The 19,660-nt window shown below is 37.3% G+C and overlaps 1 pseudogene; it reads left to right on the top strand.

Annotated features, from left to right (window-relative positions):
- Nucleotides 1-3,989: 3,989 nt before the first annotated feature.
- Nucleotides 3,990-5,101, top strand: LOC118007430 (annotated as a pseudogene).
- Nucleotides 5,102-19,660: the final 14,559 nt, after the last annotated feature.

The raw sequence follows: 19,660 nt of genomic DNA, 5'->3' as shown, positions 1-19,660 counted from the left end.
GCACAAAAACAGACATACAGACCAATGGAACAGAATAGAGAACCCAGATATGGACCCTCAACTCTATGGTCAAATAATCTTTGACAAAGCAGGAAAAAACATGCAATGGAAAAAAGACAGTCTCTTCAATAAATGGTGCTGGGAAAATTGGACAGCCACATGCAGAAGAATGAAACTCGACCATTCTCTAACACCATTCACAAAGAATAACTCAAAGTGGATGAAAGACCTCAATGTGAGACAGGAATCCATCAAAATCCTAGAGGAGAACATAGGCAGTGACCTCTTTGACATCGGCCACAGCAACTTCTTTCAAGGTACATCTCCAAAAGCTAGTGAAACAAAAACAAAAATGAACTTTTGGGATTTCATCAAGATAAAAAGCTTCTGCACAGCAAAGGAAACAGTCAACAAAACAAAGAGGCAACCCACAGAATGGAAGAAGATATCTGCAAATGACACTACAGATAAAGGGCTGGTATCCAAAATCTATAAAGAGCTTCTCAAACTCAACACCCAAAAAACAAATAATCAATCAAGTCAAAAAGTGGGCAGAAGAGATGAACAGACACTTCTTCAAAGAAGACCTACAAATGGCTAACAGACACATGAAAAAATATTCATCATCATTAGCCATCAGGGAAATCCAAATCAAAACCACATTGAGATACCACCTTACACCACTTAGAATGGCAAAAATGGACAGGGAAAGAAACAACAAATGTTGGAGAGGTTGTGGAGAAAGGGGAACCCTCTTACACTGTTGGTGGGAATGCAAGTTGGTACAGCCACTTTGGAAAACAGTGCGGAGGTGCCTCAAAATTTTAAAAATAGAGCTACCCTATGACCCAGCAACTGCAGTCCTGGGTATTTACCCCAAAGACACAGATGTAGTGAAAAGAAGGGCCATATGCACCCCAATGTTCATAGCAGCAATGTCCGCAATAGCCAAACTGTGGAAAGAGCCGAGATGCCCTTCAACAGATGAATGGATAAAGAAGATGGGGTCCATATATACAATGGAATATTACTCAGCCATCAGAAAAGATGAATACCCAACTTTTACATCAACATGGATGGGACTGGAGGAGATTATGCTAAGGGAAATAAATCAAGCAGAGAAAGTCAATTATCATATGGTTTCATTTATTTGTGGAACATAAGGAATAACATGGACGACATTAAGAGAAGGAAGGGAAAAATGGGCGGGGGGAATTGGAGGGAGAGATGAACCATGAGAGACTATGGACCTGAGAAACAAACGGGGTTTTAGAGGGGAGGGGGGATTGGTTAGCCCAGTGATGGGTATTAAGGAGGGCACATACTACATGGAGCACTGGGTGTTATACGAAAACAATGGATCGTGGATCACTACATCAAAAACTAATGATGCATTATATGGTGACTAACATAACATAATAAAATTAAAAAAAAAAATGTAAGAGACAAAGAAGGACACTACATAATGATAAGGTGAACAATCCAACAAGAGAATAGAACAATTGTAAATAACTATGCACCCAACAGGGAAGCACTGTAAGACATAAAGCAAGCATTAACAAACATAAAGGAGGAAATTAAGAGTAATACAATAATAGAAGGGACTTTAACACCCCATTTAAATGAGTGGATAGATCATTCAGGCAGAAAATCAGTAAGAAAACAGTGTCTTTGAATGACACATTTGCCCTGATGGACCTAACATATATTCAGAACATTCCATCCAGAAACAGTGGAATACACATTCTTCCCATTGCACATGGAACATTTTCCAGAACAGATTGCATTTTAGGCCACAAAACAAGTCTCAATAAATTTATGAAGACTGAAACCATATAAAGCATTTTTTTCCAATCACAATGACATGAAACTAGAAATCAATTACAAGAAAAAGTCCAAAAGGTTGGTTGGAAAGATGGCAGAGGTAAGAGGACCCTAAACTCGCCTGGTCCCATGAATACAACTAGGTAACACTTACATCAGCATAAACAACCCAGAAAACAATATGAAGACTGGCAGAATTAACTCCACAACTAAAAGTAGAGAAGAAACCATAATGAAGAAGGTAGGAAGGATGAAGACATAGATTGGGAGCAAAATGGACCATGATCATCTGTGGTGGAGAGGGAGCCAGTGGTGTGGAAAAGAGTGAAAAACAGACACCAGGGAGCTCATGGATGGGGAGAACTAATCCCCATAACATGTGCCTTTGAAAGAGAGAGGGGTTGAATTTAATGAGTTCTTACAACTAGTAGGACTTAAAGCTTGGCACTTAAAGAGGCTGTGGGCTCAGCTGTGGGAGAGCCCAGAGGGCTTTAGGAAGCAGAATCCCCACCCTTAAAAAGAAAGTACCACAAACAGCCCTTGCAGATACACCTTAGAACGAGCAGTTTGAAAAACACTGGGGGCAAATGGGAGGAAGAGTGATTTGTTTATCTCTGAGAATGGCCCTGGAGAGACAGGGAGCACTGAGAGACCCCTCCAGGAATTAAGTTGCTGGCTAGTGCCTTTTCTTTCCAACATCCCCCAGTATGAACAACAGCCACCTGTGGGAGCCAGTGCACCACCAACACTCCTTACCTAACTTGATCACACCAAGCCCTGCCACTGCCCCCCTCCTGTATGCTTCAGTGGACCTGCCCTTCCCAGTTACACTAGCCTTAGTGCCTGTGCTGTGGGCCCCATTGCCCAGAAGACTGGCCCAAACCCTGACAATGCCACATTTCCCAACCCCCCATTTTTTGTGGGACCTCACTTCCAGCAATAGCAGGGGCAGGTCTCACTTCACAAGCAGACCACTGCACACCTTATTAGAATGTATCCCACCTCTGCTGGGGACCAAACACTGCCCACAATAGGCAAGAGAGCCTCTTCAGACAACTACACTGAAGGAAAAAGAGCCCAAGACTCAATAGCACAGCATACACATAGGAGACATTCTGTGAAGTAGCAGGCCTTGAGGAACAGGGGACACTGCACTGCAGGATGCTACAAGACCTCTTCTTTATAAGGCTATTATCATTAAGAGCAAGAGAAGTAGTTGACTTTCCTAACAAACAGAAACAGTCACAGAGTTCGATAAAATGAGGAGACAGAGAAACATCTCCCAAATGAAACAACAGGACCAAACCACAGCAAGAGACTGAGGCAAAATGAATGTAAGTAATACACATGATAGGGAATTTAAAGTAATGATCATAAAGACACTCACTGGACTTGAGAAAAAAGTGAAGGATATCAGTGAGACCCTTAAAACAGATAAGAAAGAACCAATCACAGATCAAGAACAGAATAAATGACATTGTAAATACACTTGATGGAATAAATAGACTAGATGAAACAGAAGAACAAATTAATGACCTGAATGACAATAATGGAAAGTGACCACGCTGAGCAAAGGAGGAAAGCAAATTCTGCAATTGAGAACAGTCTTGGGGAACTCAGTGACTCCATCACACATAATAACATTTGCATTATATGGATCTCAGAAAAAGGAGAGAGAGATAAAGGGGCAGAAATTTTATTTGAAAAAATAATAGCTGAAAACTTCCCTAATCTGTGGAAGGAAACAGATATTCAGATCCAGTAAGCACAGAAATCTCCGCCCCCCAAAATCCAACCCAAAGAGGTTCACACCAACACACATGGTAATTAAAATGGCAAGAAAGGAGTGATAAAGAAAAAAATTTTAAAGTAGCAAGACAAAAGAAGACAGTTACATACAAGGGGAAAGCCCATAAGCCTATCAGTGGACTTTTCAGCAGAAACTTTGCAGGCCAGAAGAGAGTGGCATGCTATATTCAAAGTGCTGAAAGGGAAAAATCTGCAGAGAATACTTTAACCAGCAAAGCTATCATTCAGAAGAGAAGGAGAAATAGAGTTTCTCAGACAAACAAAAACTAAAGGAGCTCATGAACACTAAACCAGCCCTATAAGAAATATTAAAGGGGAGCTAACATTGTCTTCTTTGTGCGACTCTCCCAGCGGGTTCTCTCTGGGCACAATGGCGACTCTTAAGGAAAAACTGATTGCACCACTTGCAGAAGAAGAGGCAACCGTCCCAAACAATAAGATCACTGTAGTGGGTGTTGGACAAGTTGGTATGGCGTGTGCCATCAGCATTCTGGGAAAGTCTCTGGCTGAAGACCTTGCCCTTGTGGATGTTTTGGAAGATAAACTCAAAGGAGAAAGGATGGATCTGCAACATGGGAGCTTATTTCTTCAGACACCTAAAATTGTGGCAGATAAAGATTACTCTGTGACTGCCAATTCTAAGATTGTGGTTGTGACTGTGGGAGTCCACCAGCAGGAGGGAGAGAGACGGCTCAATCTGGTGCAGAGGAATGTTAATGTCTTCAAATTCATTATTCTGCAGATTGTCAAGTACAGTCCTGATTGTATCATAATTGTAGTTTCCAACCCAGTGGATATTCTCACATATGTTACCTGGAAACTAAGTGGACTACCCAAGTACCGTGTGATTGGAAGTGGGTGTAATCTGGATTCTGCCAGATTTCGCTATTTTATGGCTGAAAAACTTGGCATTCATCCCAGCAGCTGCCATGATTTTGGGAGAACATGGCGATTCAAGTGTGGCTGTGTGGAGTGGAGTGAATGTGGCAGGTGTTTCTCTTTAGGAACTGAATCCAGAAATGGGAACAGACAATGACAGTGAAAATTGGAAGGAAGTGCATAAGATGGTGGTGGAAAGTGCCTACGAAGTCATCAAGCTAAAAGGATATACCAACTGGGCTCCTGGATTAAGTGTGGCTGATCTCATTGAATCCATGTTGAAAAATCTATCCAGGATTCATCCAGTGTCAACAATGGTGAAGGGGATGTATGGCATTGAGAATGAAGTCTTCCTGAGCCTTCCATGTATCCTGAATGCTTGGGGCTTAACCAGTGTGATCAACCGAAAGCTGAAGGATGAAGAAGTTGCCCAGCTCAAGAAAAGTGCAGATACCTAGTGGGACATCCAGAAAGACCTAAAAGATCTGTGACTTCTGGCTTCTAGGCTGTAGAAATTTAAAACTACAATGTGATTAACCGTAAGCCTTTAGTTTTTCATCCATATACATGGATCACAGTTTGCTTTTATCTTCCTGAATATGTGAATCTGGGCTAAAATCAAAGCTCATGCTTGGTTTAATGCTTGCAATATGAGACCTTGAGCAAATAAAATTAACTATTGTAGTGTGAAAAAAAAGAAAAGAAATATTAAAGGGGAATCTTTAAGTGGAAAGGAAAGACCATAGTGAGAGTATGAAAAGTCAAAACAAAACAAAAACCCCCACAAAAGCAGTAAAAATAAATTTCTGCAAAGATCAGTCAAGGGATTCATAAAATAAAATAACATAAAATATGACAACATATACTAAAACAGGAAGGGGAGAGAGGTAAAGAATGGGTTCAAACTTAAGCAACCATCAACTTCATACAGACTGCTATATGCAGAGATGTTACATACAAACCTGACAGCAACTACAAATTAAAAAAAACAGTAATATATATACAAAGAATAAAGAGAAAGGAATCCAAGTATATCACTAAAGAAAGCCAACAAACTTGGGGCACCTGGGTGGTTCAGTCAGTTAAGAATCCAACTCTTGGTTTCAGCTCAGGTCATGATCTTGCAGTTGTGGGATCGAGTCCTGTGTCAGGCTCCATTCTCAGCAGGGAGTTTGCTTCAGATTCTCTCTTCCTCTCACTCACCCTCTCTCTCTTTCTCTCTCAAATAAATAAATAAAATCTTTAAAAAAAAAAAGCCAGCAAGTCATGAAAAAAAGAGAAGGGTTAGAGAAAGTCTATAGAAACAAGCACAAAAAAGTAACAAAATGGCAATACATATCTATCAATAATTTATTTTGAGTGTAAATGGACTAAATGCTACAATCAAAAGACATGGGGTGATGGAGCGGATAAAAAAAAAAAAAAGGACCCATCTATATCCTGCTTCCAAGAGACTCATTTCAGATCAAAAGACACCTGCAGATTGAAAATGAGGGGACAGTGAAATATTTATCATGCAAATGGATGTGAAAAGAAAGCTGGGGTAGCAATATTTATATTAGACAAAATAGACTTCATTTTTAAAAAAAGATTTACTTATTTGAGAGAGGGTGAGAGAGAGCACATGAGTGGGGAGGAGGGGCACAGAGAGAGGGATAGATGTGGGGATGGATCTCACAACCCTGAGACCATGAACTGAGCTGAAATCAAGAGTCAGACACTTAATTGAGCCACCAAGGCACGCTTAGACAAAATAGACTTTAAAACAAAGACTGTAGTAAGAGACAAAAAAGACACTATGTAATAATAAAGGGGACAATCCAACAAGAGAATATAACACTTATAAACATTTATGCACACAATATTTGAGCACCTAAATACATAAAACAGCTAACAACAAATAATTGATAGTAATACAATAATAGTAGGGGACTTTAGCACCACAATTACATTGATGGACAGATCATCCAAACAGAAAATCAATGAGGAAACAGTGGCTTTGAAAGACACACTGGACCAGATAGATTTAATAGACATATTCAGAACATTCCATTCTAAAACAGCAGAATACACATTCTTTTCAAGTGTACATGGAAAATTCTCCAGAATAGATCACATATTAGGCCACAAAACAAGTCCCAACAAATTAAAAAAACTGAAGTCATACCATGCATCTTTTCTAACCACAACACTATGAAACTAGAAATCAATAACAAGAAAAAATCTGGAAAGAGCACAAACATGTGTAGGTTAAATAGCATGTTACTGAACAATGAATGGGTCAACCAAAATCAAAGAAGAAACAAAAAATTACATGGAAACAAATAAAAATGGAAACACAATTGTCTAAAAATCTTTGGGATGCAGCAAAAGTAGTTCTAAAAAGGGAGTTTATAGCAATAGAAGCCTACCTCAAGAAGAAAAAATCTCAAATAAACAACCTAACCCTACACCTAAAGAAGCTAGAAAAAGAACAAACAAAATCCCAACCCACCAGAAGGAAGGAAATAATAAAGATTAGAGCAGAAATAAATGATTTAGAAACTAAAAAAACAAAAAAAGCCACATCAGAACAGATCAATGAAACCAGGAGCTGTTTCTTTGAAAAAAAAAAAAATAAACAAAATTAATAAACCTCTGGCCACACTCATCAAAAAATATATATAGAGAGAGGACCCAAAGAAACAAAATCAGATATAAAAGAGAAAAAACAACCAATACCACAGAAATAGAAACAATAACAACAGAATATTATGAAAACCTATATACCAAAAAACTGGACAACTTAGAAGAAATTGATAAATTCCTAGAAACATAAAAACTACCAAAACTAAAGCTGGAAGAAATAGAAAATTTGAACATATCAATTACCAGGAATGAAATTGTATCAGTAATCAAAAAACTCCAAAATAAAAGGTCATGATCCCAGGGTCCTGGGATTGAGCCCCGAATCAGGCTCCCTGCTCCATGGGAAGCCTGCTTCTCCTTCTCCCATTCCCCCTGCTTGTGTTCCTGTTCTCACTATGTCTCTCTCTGTCAAATAAATAAATAAAATATTAAAAAAAAAAGAACCAGATGGCTTCATAGGCAAATTCTACCAAACATTTAAAGAGTTAATACCTATTTTTCTCAAACCATTCCAAAAAACAGAAAAGGAAGGAAAACTTTCTGATTCACTCTACGAGGCCAAATCACCCTGATACCAAAACGAGATAAAGACACTACTAAAAAAGAAAACCTCAAGCCAATATCTCTGATGAACATAAATGTAAAAATCCTCAACAACTTACTAGCAAACTGAATCCAACAATATATTTAAAAAACCATTCACCACAATCAAGTGGGATTTATTCCTGGGTTGCAAGTGTGGTTCAGTATTTGCAAATCAATCAACATTATACATCACATCAATAAAGAGAAAGAATAAGAGAAATACGATCATTACAATAGATGCAGAAAAAGCATTTGACAAAGTGTAACAAACATTCATGACTAAAACCATCAACAAAGTAGGTTTAGAGGGAATATCCCTCAACATAATGAAGACCATATATGAAAAAGCCACAGCTAACATCAGCCTCAGTGGGGGAAAATGAGTCTTTCCCCTAAAGTCAGAACAAGACAAGGATGTTCACTCTCACCACTTTATTCAACATAGTACTGGAAGTCCTAGCCACAGTAATAAGACAACAAAAAGAAATAAAAGGCATCCAAATTAGCAAGGAAGATTCACTATTTGCAGAGGACATGATCCTGTATATAGAAAACCTGAAAGACTTCACCAAATAACTGCTAGAACTGATAAATTCAGTAAAGTCGTAGGATACAATATCAATGTACAGAAATCTGTTGCATTCCTATAAGCTAATAATGAAACAGCAGAAAGTGAAATTAAGAAAATAATCCCATTTACAACTGCACCAAAAACAATAAAATATCTAGGAATAAACTTAACCAAAGAGGTGAAAGATCTGTATTCTGAAAGCTATAAAACTGATGAAAGAAATCCAACATGATGCAAAATGTAAAGACATTCCCTGCTCATGGGTTGGAAGAACAAATACTGCTAAAATGTCTATATTACCCAAAGCAATCTACACATTTAATGCAATCCCTATTAAAATACCAACGGCATTTCTCACAAAACTAGAACAAACAACCCTAAAATTTGTATGGAACCACAAAAGACCTCCAATAGCCAAAGCAATTTTGAAAAAACAAAACTGGAAGTATCACAATCCCACATTTCATATTACATTACAAAGCTGTAGTAATTATTTTTTTTTTAAAGATTTTATTTATTTATTTGACAGAGAGAGACACAGTGAGAGCAGGATCACAAGCAGGGGGAGAGGGAGAGGGAGAAACAGGCTTCCCGCGGAGCAGGGAGCCCGATGCGGGGCTCGATCCCAGGACCCTGGGATCATGACCTGAGCCGAAGGCAGACGCTTAACGACTGAGCCACCCAGGCGCCCCCAAAGCTGTAGTAATTAAAACAGTATAGTACTGGCATAAAAAAAGACACAAAGATCAATGGAACGGTATAGGAAACCCAGAAATAAACCTATGAATATATGGTCAATAAATCTTCAACAAAGGATGAATGAATATACAATGGGAAAAAGACAGTCTCTTTAACAAATGGTGTAGGGAAAACTGGACAGCTACATGCAAAAGAATGAAACTGGACCACTTTCTTAGACTATACACAAAAATAAACTCAAAATGGAATAAAAATCTAAATGTGAGACCTGAAACCATAAAAGTCCTTGAAGAGAGCATAGGCAGTAATCTCTGACATCAACTGTAGCAATATTTTTCTAAATATGTCTCCTGAGGCAAGGGAAAGAACAGTAAAAATAAGCTATTGGGACTACATCAAAATAAAACGTTTCTGTACAGTGAAGGAAACAACAAAACTAAAAGGCAACCTACAGAATGGGAGAAGATATTTGCAAATGATATATCTGATAAAGCGTTAGTATCCAAAATATACAAAGAACTGATACAACTCAACATCCATAAAACAAATAATCCAATTAAGAAATGAGCAAAAGACAGGTCGCCTGGGTGGCACAGTTGGGTTGGTTTCTGACTTTTGATGTCATCTCAAGTCAGGATCTCAGGGTTGTGAGATTGAGCCTCCTATTGGGCTGTGTGCCCAGTGCAGAGTAAGCTTAAGATTCTCTCTCCCTCTGCCCTTCCCCCACTAAAATAAATAAATAAATCTTTAAAAAGAAAAGAAGACATGAAACAGACATTTTTCCAAATAAGACATACAGATGCCCAACAGACACATGAAAAGATACTCAATATCACTCATTATCAGGGAAATGCGAATCAAAACTACAATGAAGTATAACCTCACACCTGTCAAAATGGCTAAAGTAAAAAACACAAGCAACAAGAAGTGTTGGTGAGGATGTGGAGAAAAAAGAACCTTTGTTCACTGTCTGTGGGAATGCAAATTAGTGCGGCCATTGTGGAAAACTGTATGGGGTTTCCTGAAAAATTAAGAATAGAATTACCCTACAATCCAGGAATTGTACTAGTGGGTATTTACCCCAAAGTACAAAAACACTAATTCAAAGGGATACATGCACTCCTCTGTTTATTGCAGCATTATCTACAATTGCCAAGATATGGAAGCAGCCCAAGTATCCAATGAAGATGAATGGATAAAGAAGATGTAGCATATATATGCAATGGAATAGTGTTCAGCCATGAAAAAAATGAAATCTTGCCATTTGCAATAACATGGGTAGAGCTAGAAAATATAATGCTAAGTGAAATAAGTCAGTCAGAAAAAGAAAAATACCATATGATCTTGCTCATATGTGGTATTCAAGAAACAAATGAGCAACGGGGGGGAAAAAGAGAGAAAGACAAACCAAGAAACAGACTCTTAACTGTAAAGAACAAACTGATGGTTACCAGACGGTTTGTGGGTGGAGGGATGGAAAACAGGTGGTAGGGATTAAAGAATATACTTATTCTGATGAAAATATATATATATATATATATAAAAGAAAAAAGAAAAAATCAGAAAAGTAGACAAACACATGGAAGATAAACAACATACCACTTAAGAATAAATGTGCCAACCAAGAAATCAAAGAGGAAATAAAATACACATGGAAACAAATGAGAAGGAAAACATAATAGTCCAAAATCTTTGAAACACAGCAAAGGCAGTTCTAAGAGGGGAGTTTATAGCAATACAGGGCTACCTCAAGAAACAAGAAAAAGCTCAAATAAACAACCTCACCTTACACTAAAAGAGCTAGAGAAGAAAATAATAAAGCCCAATCTTAGAAGAAGGAAAGGAATAATAAAGATTAGAGCAGAAATAAGTGAAATAGAAGGTAAAATTTTTAAATGATTAAGAAAACCAGGAACTGGTGTTTTCAAAAGATAAATAAAATTGATAAACCTTTAGCCAGACTCATCAAGAAAGAAAGGACTGAAAAAAATATCATCAGAAATGGAGAGGAAATAACAATGGACACCACAGAAATACAAATGATTATAAGAGAATACTATGAAAAATTAAATGCCAATGAATTGGACAAACTAGATGAAATAGAAACATATAATCTCCCAAAACCAAATTAGAGGAAATAAAAATCTGAACAGACTGATTACTAGCAATGAAATTAAATCAGTAATCAAAAAAATTCTAACAAACAGAAGTCCAAGATTCACAATATGGATTTACAGGTGAATTCTACCAAACATTTAAAGAGGAGTTAACACCTATTCTCAAATTATTCCAAAAAATAGAAGAGGAAGGAATCTTCCAAATTAATTCAAAGCCATCATTACCCTAGTACCAAAACCAGTGACACTACAAAAAAAGAAAACTATAGGCCAATACCTCTGATGAACATAGTTGCAAAAATCCTTAACAAAATATTAGCAAACCAAATTCGACAATACATAAAAAAAATCATTCACTATAATCAGGTAGGATTTATTCCAGAGATGCAAGAATGGTTCAGTATTTGCAAATCAATCAACAAAATCCATCAGATCAAAAAAGGGAAGGATAAAAGCCATATGATCATATCAATAGAAGCAGAAAAAGCATTTGACAAAATTCAATATACATTCATGACAAAAAGTCTCAAGAAAGTGAATTTAGAGGAAACATAACATTATAAAGGCCACATATGAAAAAATCCACAGCTAGTATCATACTCAAAGGTGAAAATGTGAGAACTTCCCTTCTAAGAACAGGAATAAAACAAGATGTCCACTCTCACTACTTCATTTCAACCTAGTGCTAGTCCTAGCCACAGCTATTAGATAAGAAGAAGAAATAAAAGGTATCCAAATTGGTAAAGAAGAAGTTAAACTATCATTATTTGCAGATGACACAGTTTTATACTTCACCAAAAAACTATGAGAACTGATAAATGTGTTCAGTAAAATTGCAGTCTACAAAATTAATACACAGAAATCAGTTGCATTTTTATACACTAATAATGAAGTATCAGAAAGATAAATTAAGAAAACAATCTGATTGACAACTGAACCAAAAGGAATAAAATACTTAAGATTAAACTTAACCAAGTTGGTGAAAAACCTGTACTCTGTAGACTATAAAACATTAAAGAAAGAAATTGAAGACAATATAAATAGAAAGATATTCTATGATCATGGATTGGAAGAATTAATATTATTAAAATGTCCATAATACCCAGAGCAATCGATAGATTCAATACAATCCCTATCAAAATACCAACAGCATTTTTCACAGATGTAAAACAAATCATACTAAAATTTGTATGGAACCACGAAAGACTTCAAATAGCCAAAGCAATCTTGAGAAAGAACAAAGCTGTAGGTATCACAATCCTAGATCTCAAGATATACTAAAATCTGTAGTAATTAAAATAGTATGGTGCTGGCAGAAAAATAAAGATAAATGAAGATAAACAAGATAGATCAGTAGAAAAGAATAGAGGGCCCAGAAATTGACCACTTATATGGTCAATTAATGTATGACAAAGAAGGCAAGAATATACAATGGGAAAAAGTCTCTTAAACAAATGGTGCTGGCAAAACTGGACAGCTCCATGCAAAAGAATACAAATGGACCACTTTCTTAGACCATACACACAAATAAACTCAAAATGGATTAAAGACCTAAATGTGAGACACGAAACCATAAAACTCCCAGAAGAAAACATAAGCAGTAATCTCTTTGACATCAGATATGTCTTCTTGGAATGAAAGACACAAAAGCAAAAGTAAATTATTGGGATTATACCAAAATAAAAAGCTTCTGAATAGCAAAGGAAACAAATCAGTGAAAGATGAGGCAACCTACTGAATGGGAGAAGATATTTGCCAATGATATAGCCAGTAAGAGATTAATACCCCAACTATATAAAGAACTTAGGGCTCAACACCAAAAAAACACCGATTATCTGATTAAAAATGGTCAGAGGACACAAATAGACATTTTTCCAAAGACATATAGATGGACAACAGAAAGAGTGTTTAACATTGCATTTGCATCAGGGAAATGCAAATCAAAACCACAATGAGATATCATTTGACACCTGTCAGAGTGACTAGAATCAAAAAGACAAGAAATAACAAGTTTTAGTGAGAATATGGAGAAAAAGGAACCCTTGTGCACTGTTGTTGGAAATGTAAATTGGTGCAACCACTGTGGAAAACAGTAGGTGGGGGTCCTCAAAAATTAAAAATAGAAATACCATATGATTCAGTAATCTTACTATTGGCATTTACCCAAAGAAAACAAAAACTCAAATTTGAAAAAATATATGTTTATAGCAGCGTTATTTACAATAGACAAGATATGGAAGCAACCCAAATGTCCATGGGTAGATGAGTGGATAAAGATGATGGGGTAAATGGGGTGCCTGGGTGGCTCAGATGGTTAAGCATCTGCCTTCAGCTCAAGTCATGATCTCCAGGTCCTGAGATCAAGCCCCATGTTGGGCACCCAGCTCAGCAGGGAGTCTGCTTCTCCCTCTCTTTCTGCCTCTCCCCCTGCTTCTGCTCTCTTTCTGCCTCTCTGTCTCCCAAATGAATAAAATCTTTAAAAAAAGATAATGTGGCATATATATTCTTGCCATTTGTGACAACATGGATGGAACTAGAGCATGTTATGCTAAGTGAAATAAGTCAGAGAAAGACTAGTACTGTATGATTTCACTTATACAAGGAATCTAAAAAATAAAATGAGCAAACAAAAAGTCTTAAAAAGAGAGAACTGATGGTTGCCAGAGGAAAGATGGGTGGGGGGGATGGGTGAAATAGTTACAGGGATTAGAGGTACAGACTTCTGGTTATAAAATAAATAAGTCACGTGGTGACAGACAGTGACTACACCTACCATGGTGAGCACTGTGCAATGTATGGGACTGTTAAATCAATATATTGTACACCTGAAACTAACATAACATTGTTAATTATAATTCAATAAAAATAACAAAATTAAAAATTTGTTAAAATGGTAAATTTTATGCTATCTATATTTACCACAATTAAAAATAATACTAGTGTTTTTGGTGCTCCTAGCAGTGTCAGATGTTTGAAGTCTTATGCCCTCTCTCACAAGAACCATTTCTCATCTCTAGTTTGGATTCATACCTATCAAATCAGGGCAGTAAAATTCAGAAGACTATAAGGCTTAAATCTGTGTTTTAAAAATTGTTCATAATTTTTCAACTGAGGTAACAAAACTATGCTGGTACTTATGGAAGAACACACTTCAGAGAAGTAGTGGTCTAAGTAAAACCTCATAAATTTGTGAAGGGATTAGGAAATGAAGGTCATTCCAGAGTAATTAACTGTAACTCTTCTTTAGTGAATGAGAATATTATGGGAGAATATTCAAACCTATATTAAGTTTATTCCCTCATCATGTTCAGAAATGTATATGAAAAATTGCATTCAGAGCCAGGAATCAAAAACAGGCAGAACCCAGAACACAAAATAGTTTCCCAAATCAAGCCTAAATAAAAATCATCAACTAGGTAGCCAGTTAATTATTTGAAGATCTAGAGATGGTCTGATTTCTAGATCAAATGACCTTGAGAAGTACAATAGTAATGAGCATTTGAGGCATGAAAGAATAGACCCAAAGTTTTAGATCAGAGGCTTAGTTTGGATTACCCTGAAAACAGAATCTGGGACAAAAGATTTGGATGCACATAATTTACTTGGATAGTGGTCTCAAGAATTAAGAGCAAGAGCAGGAACAGTAAAATAGAATCAAGGAAAAATAAAAATTATATACAGGGTGCTTCCTCATTCACACTGATGTGGGCAGGGGAACTCTATTCTGCTGAGACCTCCTGTATAGCATTCCTACTTGAACTAATTGATCTCCCATGGTGTCAGGGAAGGCCTTGGATCAAGAGAAAGGTATGTGTGCTTAAAGAAGGACTCCATCAGCATAAAAGAAATATGAATAAAGAGCTTTGTGGCTAAAACATAAGTGGTCCAAGAAGATGTGAAGATAAGCACCAGAGCTTTTACAGTCCACCCTTTACACAGCTTAAACTTATGACTTTTTAAAAAATTTTATTATGTTGTGTTAGTCACCATACAGTACATCATTAGTTTTTTTATGTAATGTTCCACGATTCATTGCTTTTGTATAACACCCAGTGCTCCACGCAATATGTGCCCTCCTCAATACCCATCACCAGGCTAACTGATCCCCTTACACCCCTCCCCTCTAAAACCCTCAGTTTGTTTCTCAGAATCCATAGTCTCTCATTGTTCGTCTCCCCCTCCGATTTCCCCCCCTTCATTTTTCCCTTCCTTCTCCTAATGTCCTCCCTTCTATTCCTTATGTTCCACAAATAAGTGAAACTATATGATAATTGACATTTTTCAAAGTGCTGGAACAAACAATCCTAAAATTTGTATGGAATCAGAAAAGACCCCGAATCGCCAAGGAAATGTTGAAAAAGAAAAACAAAGCTGGGGATATCACACTGATTTCAAGCTATATTACAAAGCCGTGATCACCAAGACAGCATGGTACTGGAAAAAAAACAGACATATAGACCAATGGAACAGAATAGAGAACCCAGATATGGACCCTCAACTCTATGGTCAAATAATCTTCGACAAAGCAGGAAAAAATATGCAATGGAAAAAAGACAGTCTCTTCAATAAATGGTGCTGGGAAAATTGGACAGCTATATACAGAAGAATGAAACGTGACCATTCTCTCACCATACACAAAGATAAACTCAAAATGGATGAAAGACCTCAATGTGAGACAGGAATCCATCAAAATCCTAGAGGAGAACATAGGCAGTAACCTCTTTGACATCGGCCACAGCAACTTCTTTCAAGATACATCTCCAAAGGCAAGTGAAACAAAAGCAAAAATGAACTTTTGGGACTTCATCAAGATAAAAAGCTTCTGCACAGCAAAGGAAACAGTCAACAAAACAAAGAGGCAACCCACAGAATGGGAGAAGATATTTGCAAATGACACTACAGACAAAAGGCTGATATCCAAGATCTATAAAGAGCTTCTCAAACTCAACACCCAAAAAACAAATAATCAAGTCAAAATATGGGCAGAAGAACAGAAAAATGAACAGACACTTCTTCAAAGAAGACTACAAATGGCTAACAGACACATGAAAGAATGTTCATCATCATTAGCCCTCAGGGAAATTCAAATCAAAACAACATTGAGATACCACCTTACACCAGTTAGAATGGCAAAAATTGACAAGGCAAGAAACAACAAATGTTGGAGAGGTTGTGGAGAAAGGGGAACCCTCTTACACTGTTGCTGGGAATGCAAGTTGGTACAGCCACTTTGGAAAACAGTGTGGAGGTGCCTCAAAAAATTAAAAATAGGGTTACTCTATGACCCAGCAAATGCACTACTGGGCATTTACCCCAGATGTTGTGAAAAGAAGGGCCACATGCACCCCAATGTTCACAGCAGCAATGTCCACAATAGTCAAATTGTGGAAAGAGCCAAGATGTCCTTCAACAGACGAATGGGTAAAGAAGATGTGGTCCATATATACAATGGAATATTACTCAGCCGTCAGAAAGGATGAATACCCAACTTTTACATCAACATGGATGGGACTGGAGGAGATTATGCTAAGTGAAATAAACTTATGACTCTTAAATAAATTTCATTGTTGGAGTGCCTGGGTGATTTATTCGGTTAAGCATCTGCCTTCAGCTCAGGTCATGATCCTGGGGTCCTGGGATCGAGCTCTGCATCAGGCTCCCTGCTCAGCGGGGAGTCTGCTTCTCCCTCTCCTCTCCACTCCTGCTGTCACTATCTCTGTTGCTATCTCTGTTTCTCTCTCAAATAAAAATCTTTAAAAAAATAAAAAATACATTTCATTGCCAACTCTTCAAGATGACAGCCAAAACATTTATGAAAATTTAACATTAACAATAAGCTACAATCTCAGTTGCTGTAACATTCTCAATTCCACACTGATATTTATCATTTCTATCTTTCATTGCCCAGTGTACGACCCAGATCTTCATTCCTGAAGGATCTAAAGCCTGACAGCTTTATTAAGCCATTGTTACTGCAATTGCCCATTAATCTTATCTCTGGGAATGGATGCACCAACAGATACCAAAATGAATTTCTTGAGTTTACACAAATGCCTCTCCATACCCAATACATAGCAGCAATCCTAGCTCCTAATGATGATTGGGGTTAATTAACTAAGTCAGTTGAGAACTCCTTTCTTTGCCTTCTATTCAACCTGCATAAAGAACGCAAAGTGATTACATGTGAGTTGTAGTTAGTGGCTAGCAGAAAGTCTTCTCTGAACCCCTGGTAGAAACTTTCTCTTGTGGGAACTAGAACTTCTAATCCAGCAGAGCCTAAGATTAGGAGGATGGGAAACACAAATTCAGAATTGGCCTATAGTATGGTCTCAGGACTTTTTTGTTGTTTTGACAACAAAAGCAGAATAATTTATAAAACAAGCACAAATTTGTTTCCTCATCTATAATGAATCCCTCCATGAGGCAAATGGTGTGAGTTGAGGAAGAGGTGAACTACACCAGAGGTAGGTTCTGTGGCCTTGGAAGTCATGTTTTAATGTACCTTGCTTGTACACTCTAGTTCTGCTATGTATGCCTAATTCCAGTTGAATACTTTTCATTGTACCATGGATTGTTGCTGCATCTACTGATCCTGAGAGTTAGTGGGTCTGACATACCCAGTTTGTGATGAGCAGTTCTGGTACATCTTTCATTTCCTACCAGAGCCCAGTAGCATGCCAAGAACAACTTTTCAAATGGCAAGTTGTTCTTTGCTCAGTAGGAATGACCTTGCTCTAGAATATTAGGGGTCTCTATTGAAACTCCCCAATTTGGTCTTGCCAAATCTGCCATAGATTCTCTACCACCATTATATTTGCAGTATATATATAGCAGTAGAGAAATTTCTGCCACAGCCTTCACCTGTTTTAGAGTTCCCTTTTGGATCCTGTTTGAAACTGGGCAGTTTTCTGAGTCACCTCATAAATTGATCTGCACATTATTCCCAAATGGAGTACATGCTGTCTTCAAAATTCCAAGATGCCTACTGAGCACGGTGCAACTTTCTTACTGTCAAGGGATACACTAAGAGGGAAAGTTCTGGCATGCTCAGACCACTGAACTCCTCAACACTTCACCAATAAGGCCATCTTCTGAATATTTGTAGGATTTATCTCACAATTCTGACACTCATGGGTTTTAATAGAACATCTAATGTACTTATCATTTCCTCGTTACTAGGCCATGATATGATTAATATGGTGCATCAGAACTATGTTCTGTAGATATCAAAACAATTAAGGTCTCTGTATGCTGTATTTTCTCAAATATTAAGAGATTAAATATAGCCCTAAATGAGTAGTTATATATTGCCACTATTCCCACATAAATGCAACTTGCCTTCTATACTCTTCATGAAGATTGAAAATAATTTTATATCTAACTAATATAACCCAGTATGTTAACTATACTGGAATTAAAATAATTTTATACCTAGATTAAAAAAAACCTCACATCAAGTGTCAGATTCTGATAATCTTATTCAGTAAAGTTAGAACATCCAACTTGGGATTTTTCAGGGAACATATTTATTAATTGAATAAGGAAAGAATAAAGATGACTTCCTCTGCATCTTTTAAGTCTTGGAGGGTTGTGCTAAACTCTACAGTTCATTTGGGATGGGATGTTTCTTCTGTTTTACTATCACACATGGAGTTGCAAATTCAAGGATTTCACTTGGCCTTTTTTACCTTAATGACCCCACAAGTCAGAGAATCAATGTGGTCATGGTTTCTGTCAGCTACTAAAAATATTCATCCTAATTATGCACCAAAGGACTAGGGAAATAACCATCTGGTGTTCTACAGACCCACTAGACACACTGACTAAAACTTGAGCCAGGATTCCATGTCTTGATCTGCCTTCATTCATATCCACTCTAACTAGGATGAGAGTGGGGATGACAGCATGATGCCATTTGACTCCTGGATATCAGTGTCAGTACAATAAGTCTTGAGCATTTCTCTTCACCAGTGTATAATGTATCTGGGAATGAGAACTGATTATATCTAGAAACTGAATGAGGGATAATGATTTTCCATTATGGTGCTGACCTTAATATTCTTTTTATCTGGTTCTTAATCCTATTGAATATAGAAGTCAAACAATACCTTTGTTTTCACCCCATCTATCTTGTCTCTACTAACACATTTTTAGGCATTGCCACAGATCCTTGTAGTTGGGATTCCCTAATTACCATTCCAGCTGCTCATTATTATAATCGCATTCATCTTGTCTCTGGTGGTTATGTGTTCGCACCTGGCTTGTGCCATTCTGGAATCTTATCATCCCCATTGACTTTAGGGAGCCTGGTTACATAGAAGCATCTCCTTCCATCAAATCTGACCTACAGAGGTAAGTCATCACGGAGCTAAGTTACACTGCTCCCACACCTCCATTTATTACTTTAGTAAATATAACGTCAATTGTGTTCAACTCCATTCTAACGACAACAACAAAAAAATCAGTATTCCTCTTAAAATTGTCTACCAGAAGGACAGCAGACTGGAATAATCCCCAGGGACATTAACTGTCCCACACTTCTGGGCTG

This window comes from Mirounga leonina, unplaced genomic scaffold (assembly GCF_011800145.1).
Source record: "Mirounga leonina isolate KUSES-001 unplaced genomic scaffold, KU_Mleo_1.0 Mir_125, whole genome shotgun sequence".
NCBI lineage: Eukaryota > Metazoa > Chordata > Mammalia > Carnivora > Phocidae > Mirounga > Mirounga leonina.
The sequence above is the reverse complement of the archived record's forward strand: the minus strand, read 5'-3'. Positions and strand labels throughout refer to the sequence as shown.